The following is an 8,952-nucleotide window of genomic DNA, read 5'->3' on the forward strand; positions in this document are numbered from 1 at the left end:
GGGCAAGAAATGTCATCCCTATTCTACAGATGGGGAAACTGAGGCCTGTTAGGCAGTGGCTCACCCAAGGCTGCCATCCCCAGCTTCCCTGCATTCTTCTGCACAGCCCAGGTGACTCTGAAATGTGCTCCCTCGACCCAGCCTTCTTCATTAATGGTTCTTTGAGCTCCTGTCAGTTATCAGGGGCCCTGGCTCGGCTGACAGCCAGCGTGTCTGCTGCTGATGCATGGATACCCACATTCCTGGGCTGTGACAGGGAGCACACCCGGAACCCAGGCTGGGGGCGCCTGAAGGGGTTCCGCTTGGCTGCAACCCCTGGGGCCTAGCTGTCTGGGGAGTGTCAGGAAGCAAAGAACTTTCTCTCCTCATTGTGGACGGGGCCAGGGAGTGTGAGAGGGGCAGGAATGAGCTAAGGGTCAGTGACTGATCAGGGGAAAGCTATCTGAGCAGCAAAACTGAAAGACCTCAGACTACAAAGTCAGACCTGGCTGGATCTTTGTCCAAGCTCTGAAATTTCTTAGCTGTGTAAGTGGGGATAAGTCATCCACCACCTCGGACCCTTGGTTTCTTCATCTGTAAAGTACTTAACACAGCCTGGTGCGTACACAATGAGCCTGCAGTGTAACCCTCATGAAGCCAGGGACACTCATGGTTCAGCCTCAGCGTGGCGTTGCATGTAGAAGTGTACCTAAACAGATAAAGCCGCAGAATAATCCATTCTTTACTTGATGCTCTTGAAAAGAAAAGTGAATCTAAATAGAGTCAATGCAATCCTCTCAGAAGCCACTTTTTTTTGGTCCTGTCCACTTCGATCCTGTGCCTGGTTTGGCTCCGCTCTCCTCAAACACCCTGAAAACTCTTCCAACCGCAAACTATTCAGCTCGTTCCCATCTTCCCTCCTCCCTCCCCTAAACCCCAATTATGTGGATCAGGTTGGCCTCCTCCAGCGATAGGGAAAGTAAAGGGCGAAACTGCAGGGTCCCTCGTAGGATTCCCTTTGTCAGGTGGAGATCCTGTGCAGTGACCTGTGTCCGTGCCAATTCCTACTATTATTTAAAGCTGTGACAGGACAAAAATGATTAACATATGATTATTCAAGGGCCTCTCCTAAGCCCTGCCCACTAACAAGACTGTCTTTCTCCTTCAGTTTCTTCTCATCCTCACCCTCCACGGTGGGTCTTGCACTGCCAGGTAGAATCTTTCACTTGGGAATGGGGGATGGGGTTGGAGGGTAAGCAGAGAAAAACCTGGTCAGAGGGCAGTAGGGAGGGGGAAGGATATGGCAAAAGAGACTAAGCCTGTTTACTTTATTAAGAACACAGGAGGGAGGTTGCACTGCCGCCCAAGATGTAGAAAGCTGGAAAGAGGTGTTGCTCCCATCCTCACAAAAAAAGCCATATAACCTACAAACTCAGAACATCCCCTGAGCCCATCAGAGATCTGAGGTTGGAGGACAATTAAGTACCCTGAAACCCCAGGAGGGACAGGACCTCCAAGGAGAGACTGGCTCGCCTGTGACAGAGCCCAGGAGGAAGAGGCACTGGCCACTACACAAGAAGATAAAGACACAAACAGCTAGACATTTAATCACTGCTAACAGCCAGGTATTGGTTAGCATGACAGTATAGACTGTCACAGACTCGGTAGAGTTTCAACATACTTTTAGGCTCCTTTCATGGACCTTACCAGGATTCATGAGAAAGATTAAAGGAGGGCTGAGAGAGTGTAGGGAGCCACCTTTGGAAGTGCAGGTGTGCAGGAGGGGTCCAGTAACTACATGAGGAAAGGTACACAGTGCTGTCACCCTGCCAAGACCCTCTTTCATATGGAACAAAACACTTAAGTTACTTGAGCAGAGGCAGCAAACCTTGCTGTCCCCAAGGGCGCAGGCAAAATCCCATTGTTGATAAATCTCTACCCAGTAGAGGGCAGGAAACTGTCCCAGGCCTAGAATCCTAAACTAACCCCACTAGAAGTCTCTTACCACTGGAGGAAGGCAGGACATCCCATCCAGTACAAGACTCACCACATGACAGAAGGCAGAGAGTGGCTTCCATGGGGAGGAGGGGCAGGAATGCTGAGAAATTCCCAACTCTGAGGCCCTGGTACACAGTACTTGCCGAAAACAAAGGGTGGAATGCAACAAAAAGAACATCTCCCTGCACCTACAATGAGCCTCACAAACACTGAGTAACAAGCAACGTTACTCTACCACTGGGGGAGGAGCAAGAATGTGGACAGTGAGTCCTTCTGTGGTGACGGAGTGCAGGGATGGCTGAAGCCTGAGGAGGGATCACTGGGAAAAATCCCCCAGCTCCCTAGTTCTAATCCTAAGCACAAGGCAATTCTAGAGGAATTTGAAACTTGTGATGCACTAAAGATAACCATAAGTTACAACAAAATCCCAAACCCAGTCAACTCCAAATCAACTAGATCAACTCAATTCCACATACTAATGGTCTGACAGAATAGGAGATACGTCTATTCGCAGGTAAAAATTCTATTTATCTCAGTCTCTACTATTCTACACATGATGTCTGACATTCAACCAAAAATATGAGAGACATCAAAAAAGCAAGAAACAAATGACCCATTGCCAGAGACAAAGCAATCAAACTGGACTCAGAAATGATCCAGATGTTGGAACTATTAGAAGGGGACTATAAAACAACTAAAAGAGATGGTTATAAAATCTAGTAGAAAAGGTGGACAATATGAAAAATAGATGGAGTTTCAGAAAAGAAATGAAAACTATAAGACTGAGTGTAATGGAAATCCTAGAAATAAAAATCACAGTACCCGAGATGAAGAATTCCTTCAGTGGCTCATGAGTAGACTGAAAATGGTTGAGGAATGAATCAGTGAAGATAGCCCAATAGAAAATACCCAAACTAAAATACAAAGAAAACAAAAGTGACAAAAACAAACAAATAAAAATGAACAGAGAATTCAAGAGCTGTGAGACAGTATCGAACAGTCTAACATAAGTGTAACTGGAGCCCCAGAAAGGGGAGAGAGCAAAAGAGAAGTTGAGAAAGAGAGAGAGAGAGAGAGAGAGAGAGAGAGAGAGAAGAAATATTAAAGAGATAATAGTTAAGAATTTTCCAAAAATAATAATAATAAAATCCACACATGAATCCACAGATCGAAGAAGTTAAGAGACTATCAGGAAGAATAAACATCAAAAAAACAAACAAAAAGACCCTGGATAACTCATATTCAAAACTAAATATACAGAGAAAATCTTGAAAGCCACCAGAAGGGGAAAAAAATACAAATTGCTTAGAGGCACAAAGATAAAAACTACAGACAACTTCTTGTGTGGAACAATGCAATCCAGAAGGCAATTAAGACATACCTTTAAAGTACTGAAAGAGAAAAGAACTGTTATCCAGAAGTCTTCCCAGTAAAAAAAACAACCTTTCAAAAATGAAGGCAAAATAAAGACTTTTACAGACCAACAAAAGCTGACACACACTATTTCCAGAAGACCTGAGCTACAAGAAACTTTAAAAGGAGTTCAGACGGAAGGAATATGATACCGGACAAAAATTTAGATATGCACAAAGAAATGAGTAGATCTAGGATTTTTATAAAGGAAGATAAGGATAGACTTTTTTCTTGAATTACTCTAAAAGATAATTGATGAGGTGGCGGGTTGACTCAGTTGGTTAGAGCATGGTGCTGATAGCACCAGGGTTGCTGGTTCGATCCCCGTGTGGGCCACTGTGAGCTGCACCCTCCTTGATAATTGACTACAGCAAAAATCGTAATAATAGGTTGTGGGGTTTGTAATTTACATAAAAGCAAAATGTATGACAACAGTACAAAGGATAGTCAGGAGAAATTGAAAGTATACCATTAGGAAGTTTTTACACTGTAGGTGAAGTCGCATAATATTATCTGAGGATAGACTGTGACAAATTAAGGGCACATCTTTTAAATCCTAGGTAAACCACTAAAGGTTTAAATTTTAAAAACAGATGTAATAATAAGACAATAGTGGAGTTAAAATTGAATTTAAAGGACCCTCAATCAAAATGAAGGCAGAAAAAGGAAAAGTGAAACAGAGAGAAGATGGGAGAAACAGAAAACAACTAGCAAGGTGATAGATTTAAATTCAACTATATAATTTGTGTGTGTGTGTGTGTGTGTGTGTGTGTGTGTGTGTGTGTGTGTATGATATTGTGGGGACAGAGCCAGGAATGCAGTTTCCAGGCTCTCGGCCTCATGTGGAAAGGTGCTGACTCAGGTAGTAAATGGCCATCAACTGTGATTGGATGGCCATCAGCTGTGGCTAGTTGGCCGTCAGCTGTAACCAGTGAGCCACTGGCCACTAATATAACTGCTGTGGCTACGCTAGCAGCAAATGGGGGCTAGCAAGAAGATGGTGGCTGAGCCTGCAAGAGCGGGTTGCAGTTAGCACGGCGATTGAAGCTAGCAAGTGAGGTTGGTTGGCTGGCAGAGAAAAGTGGACAGCAGGTTGCGGACAGTATGACTCCTGCTTCCTGTCTCTCCAACCCAGCCGCCAGCGAGAATATAGTGGTATGACTGCCCTATCTATGGCTCCATGGGTGTTCCTTTTTGGCCTCACCATGTTCTTATGTGGGGGGGCGGGACCAGAGACCCCGCGTGACACCCTGCATGAGAGCTATATTACATTAAATGTTGGTGGCCTAAATACACTAATTAAAAGACAGAAATTGTCATATTGCCTAAAAAAGCAAGATGACCATATGTTGTCTACAAGAAACCCACTTTAAATGTATAGATATTTACAGGTTAAAAGTAAAACAATGGAAAAGAGTAAATCATGAAAGCATTAATCAAAACAAAGATGGAGTGGCCATATTAATATCAGATAAAGCAGATTTCAGGTCAAGGCAATAATCTGCATCAACAATCTTTATAAATCTCACAACATAATGTTGAGCAAAAGAAGGCAGGTGGTATAAAGAAGTACCTACTACATGATTCCATTCTTACAAGGTACAAAAGTGGGTAAACTATGTTGTTAGAAGTCAAGATAGTGGTTACTTTTTGGCAGAGGATGGTAATGACTAGAAAGGAGCAAGGCTGGATTTCAGGGTGCTGATAATCTTAGCTTTCTTGATCTGAGTTCTGCTTACATGGAGGTGTTTAGTTTGTGAAAATTCATGGAGTCAACATGCTTGCTATGTTCTGTGTCCTGCATTATATTATACTGCAAGAACAAGGTTTTTCAAAATAAAGATAGCATTAAGATACACAATAACAATAGCATGTAAGTCAGGGGTGGAAGGTACATGTATTCTAATGTCTTTTTATTATTCAAGAGGAGGGTAAAGAAATTAACTGATTTTGGTAAATTCTGATGATCTTTTAATTTCTAAAGAAACCACTGAGAAGATAAAAAGAGAGTGTGTGTCTTTCCGATTAGTGCAGGAGAAATAGAATGGTAACAAATAATCGATCCAAATGTAGGTGAGAAAGGGGAGAAAAATAAATTTTAAAAATGGAATAAACAGAAAGCACAAATAAATGATAAATATATACCCAACATATTTGTGTTTAAATGTAGAGTAAATGCTCTAGTTCAAATACAGAGGTTTTCTGTTCATCAAAAAGCATTTTAAAGAGTGAAAAGCAGGCCATAAAGGAAAAAACATGAGCAATACATTCCACCAGAAAAGAACTTATACTCAGAATATATAAAGAAATTCTACGAAATGATAAGAAAAAGATAAGAATCAAATAGAAAAATGGGCAAAAAACTTGAACAGGCACTTTATAAAGAGAAAAATCATATGGTCAACAAATATATGAAAATAAACTCAACCTTAATAATAATCAGAAAAATAAAAATTAAAAATATGATTACATTCAAAATCATTTGTCATTTGGGAAATACAAACCAAAACATTAGCTTCCACTACGCAGTCATTAGAATGGCTAAAATCCAAAAACTTGACAATACCAAATGCTTACAAGGATGTGGAGCAACCTCACTGGTTGGGAATGCAAAATGGTCCAGCTGCTTCGGAAAACCATTTGGCGGTTTCTAACAAAGTTTAACATAGGAATTGGCTTATGCAATTGTTCTGTTTGAAGAGTTGGAAGAAAGGCCTTCTAAGTAAAAGTCACAGCAAATCCAAAGGTCCTGAGAGATGAATCAGCTTGCTATGTCCAGGAACAGAGAGAAGGCCACCGTGGTTGAAGCATGGTGAATGAAAAGAATGGAGAAGTTGAGCTGGCCTTGCATTTCCCTAATGGCTAATGATGTTGCGTATCCTTTCATGTGCTTATTGGCTATCTGTATTGTCTTTGGAAAAATGTTTATTTAGGTTATTTGACCATTTTAAAATTTAGTTATCTTTTTATTGCTGAATTCTAAGAACTATTTCTATATTTCTATATTCTGGATACTATGCCCTTATCAGATATATGAATTGCAAATATTTTCTCTCATTCTGTGAATTGTCTTTTCACTTTCTTGCTAGTATCTTTTGAAGCACAGAATTTCTTAATCTTGATGAAGTCCAATTTATCAAATTCTTTCTTTTGTATTGTGTTTTTGCTGTCATATCTCAGAAACCATTGCCTAATCCAAAGTCACAAAGATTTGTGTCTATGTTTTCAAGAGTTTTATAGTTTTTCTTTTACTTTAATCCATTTTGAGTCAACTTTTGTATATGGTGTGAGGTACAGGTCAAAATTCATTCTTTTTCATGTTGATATCTAGTTGTCCCAGCACCATTTGTTGAAAATAACAATTGATTTTTGTATGTTGGTCTTGTATCCTGCTACCTTGACAAATTCATAAATTAGTTCTAGATTCTTTCTTGTGGTTTCAATTGGATTTTCTACATAGATGGTTATGTCATCTACAAATAAAGACAGTTTTACTTCTTTCTTTTCTATCTGAATGCATTTTATTTCTTTTTCTTGCCTTATTGCACTGACTAGAACCTCCAGCACAATTTTGAACAGAAGTGGCAAGAGCAAATATCCATGACTTGTTCCTGATCTTATGGGGAAAACATTTAATCTTTCATCATTAAGTATGATGTTAGCTGTGAGTTTTTTGTAGATGCCCTTTTTCAGGTATAGGAAGTTCCTTTTCATTTGTACTCTGCTCAGAGCTATCACTGGGAATGCATGTTGAATTTTGTCAATATTTTTTCTGCATCTATTCAGATAATCATGTTTTTAAAAATATATATATATTAATGTGGTTAATTGCATTGATTGGTTTTCAAATGTTAAGCCAACCTTACAATCTTGGGATAATGCCTTCCTGGATCATGGTGTAGTATTGTTGGATTTGGTTTGTTAAAAATTTTGCTGAGAATATTTGCATCTACATTAATGAGAGATATTAGACTGTAGCTTTCTTTTCCTATAATGTTTTTGTCTGGTTTGGGTATCAAAGAAGTGCTGTCTTCATAGAATTAACCAGAAACTATTTCCTTCTCTTCCATTTTCTGCAAGAGTTTGTACAGAATTTGCATTATTTCTTTCTCAAAGATTGATAACATTCACCACTGAATCTATTTTGGCCTGGAGTAATCTGTGAAGGAATGCTTTTACTACAAATTCAAGTTCTTTGATAGATTTGGAGCTACTCATGTTATTTCTCTTCTTGAGTGAGATATGGTAGTGTTTCAAGAAACTTGTCCAATTCATCTCAGTTGTTGGTTTATTTACATAAATTCATTCATAATCTTCTCTTATTATCCTATTAATATCTTTGGAATCTGTAGTGATGTCAACTCTTTGATTCCTAATATGGGTAGTTGTGTCTCTCCCCCTTTTTCCTAGTTTGACTAGGGATTTATCAATTTAATGCATTTCAAAGAACTAACTTTTTCATTTACTTTCTCTATTATTTTTCTGTTTTCTATTTCACTGACTTCTGCTCTGATCTTTGTCATTTCATTTCTTCCACTTACTTTGGGTTTAATTTGTTCCTTTTTTTTTTCTAGTTTCCTAAGGTGGAAGCTTAGGTCATTGATTTGAGAACTTTTTTCCTTTTATAATATAGGTTTTTAGTGTCATAAATTTCCCTGAAGCATTGTTTTAGTGGTATCGCACAAATTAATTTTGATATGCTGCTTTTATTTTTATTCAGTTGAAAATACTTTCTATATTTTAATTTATTATTTGATCCTTGGATTATTTAGAAGCGTGCTAGTTTCTAAATATTTGGAGATTTTTCAGAACTGTTTCTGGTATTGATTTCTAATTTAATCCATTGTCATCAGAGAACATACTTTGTATGACTTGAATCCCTTTAAATTAATCAAGATTTATTTTACAGCCCAGAATACGGTCTTTATTGGTAAATATCTCATGTGCACTTGAAAACAATGTGTATTCTACTGTTGCTGGGTGGAGTGTTCTAAAATGTCAGTTAGATCAAGTTGGCTGATAGCTTTGTTCACGTCTTCAATATCTTTACTTATTTTCTGTTTCTTTTAGTAATTAATAAGAAAGAGATGTTCAAGTCTCTGGACATAATTGTGGATTTGTCTATTTCTCCTTGCAGTTCTATAAGTTTTTCTTTACTATAGTTTGAAATTTTTTTATTAGGTGCATATGATTTTAGGATTGAAATCCTCTTGATGATTTGACCCCTTTCTCATTAGGAAATTATATTCTTTATCCTTGATAATAATCCTTTGTTCTGAAATCTACTTTGACATCAACATAGTTAATCCAACTTTCTTTGTTATTAATATCATGGTATAGATTTTTCAATCTATTTTATCTATTTATGACTTTATTTTTAAAGTATATTTCTTGTAGGCAGCATATAGTTGGGTCTTGCTTTTATATTTAATTGAATGATCTATGCCTTTTAGTTTAGGGTAGATTGTTTACTTTCAATGTGATTATATGGCTAGGTTTAAATCTATCATCTTGCTATTTGAGCTGTCTTTTCTTTGTTTCCACGTATGCTCACCTAGCTTC

The sequence above is a fragment of the Rhinolophus sinicus genome, linkage group LG06 (genome assembly GCF_036562045.2).
Source record: "Rhinolophus sinicus isolate RSC01 linkage group LG06, ASM3656204v1, whole genome shotgun sequence".
Lineage (NCBI taxonomy): Eukaryota > Metazoa > Chordata > Mammalia > Chiroptera > Rhinolophidae > Rhinolophus > Rhinolophus sinicus.